We start from the raw sequence: 1,281 nt of genomic DNA, 5'->3' as shown, positions 1-1,281 counted from the left end.
ACCCAGTAGCCAAAAATGGAAAAGCTACACTATACAACCTTTCTGTGCAATTGACGGAAACGCAACGAGGTCTACAACTAATCATTCAAATACCCCTCTATGACACAGCTCACTTACTCTAATTGTTTCGCTAAGTCAAAGTTATCACGATCTTCGAAAACAAATTATTGGTATCGTTCCAAGTATCAGGGAAGACGCACTTTGCCATGGACAAATATAAAGGAACGTTTATGGAACAAAACGCAGAAGATCTTGTGAAAATGCTACCAATTTGGAAAAGGCACTTTATGCCCACAACTACGAATCCTACGTACTGGAAAACAAGCCTGTCTGCCAGCTCTATACCACATTGATATGAAGAATGTTGAGAAATATTTTAAAAGACATATGCATCACTCAAAAGAACTTAAAAATTCATCAAATTTCAATCAGTTTTTATTTCCTGTGACATCAAAAGGATTATTGGTCAGTCCTTCTGTGGGCGATATAATGGTGCAATCCAAGAATCAAAACATCTTATATAACAATAAGCATGCAAGAAATCAATAGGACAACCAAAAAACTACTTTTAAACAATACAGTTAATTAAATTCACAAAGGTCCAATCCAAAATTGTTGAATTTTCGAATAAATCCATAATAATACATAATTAAAATCATTAACGAATGGCATATAATCAGGAATATACTCAAAAGGTTTTTGATAAAATGAAGATTCGAAGTAATAAGACGCGCTTTTATAAATTACATGTTGTCCCAATATCTCAATTCACTAATACAGGGTTAAAGCATTCGGAGAAGTCCTTTTCTAAATACATTATTTGACATTCATAAATATTTATCGCATTCTGATAATTGCCTGAAAAATAGTATTGTTAAGAGAAGGTCTAATTTTTCTTAGAATTAAACATTACTTACAAATAAACCTGAAACGCCTGAAATTGATTCAAGTAAAAATCATTGTTAAGCAAAACAATTTACTTTTTTTAGAATGTCTTGACCTCATAAATTTTTATGTTAAGAAGACATCATCTACAATAATAAGTTTCTTTTAAAAAATTTCATAAACTTATGTATTTTAATGCCTATTTGAGCAACGTTTGATTTAAAATAAAGAGGAACGTTAAAAATTGATATTTATCGATAACCTTTGACATAAATCTAATCTTGAATTTCATTTATGTAGGAAACTTTACTCACCATTGCATATTGGACTCTAAAAAATGCATGAAGTAATAAAAAAGAAGCAGAATATACTTGTGTCTTACTTTTCCCCATGATC

General features: G+C 30.6%; 1 long non-coding RNA gene across 1 annotated transcript; it reads right to left on the bottom strand.

Annotated features, from left to right (window-relative positions):
• Positions 1-563: 563 nt before the first annotated feature.
• Positions 564-1,031, bottom strand: LOC139907491 (uncharacterized). The gene is made up of 2 exons (XR_011784156.1): positions 918-1,031; positions 564-858 (listed from the first exon to the last, which is right to left on the bottom strand). It is a non-coding gene; the product is annotated as an uncharacterized lncRNA (long non-coding RNA).
• Between the last annotated feature and the right edge of the window lie 250 nt (positions 1,032-1,281).

This window comes from Lepeophtheirus salmonis, unplaced genomic scaffold (genome assembly GCF_016086655.4).
Source record: "Lepeophtheirus salmonis unplaced genomic scaffold, UVic_Lsal_1.4 unplaced_contig_297_pilon, whole genome shotgun sequence".
In the NCBI taxonomy this organism is placed as follows: domain Eukaryota; kingdom Metazoa; phylum Arthropoda; class Copepoda; order Siphonostomatoida; family Caligidae; genus Lepeophtheirus; species Lepeophtheirus salmonis.
This window is presented reverse-complemented; position numbering and strand designations above follow the sequence as displayed.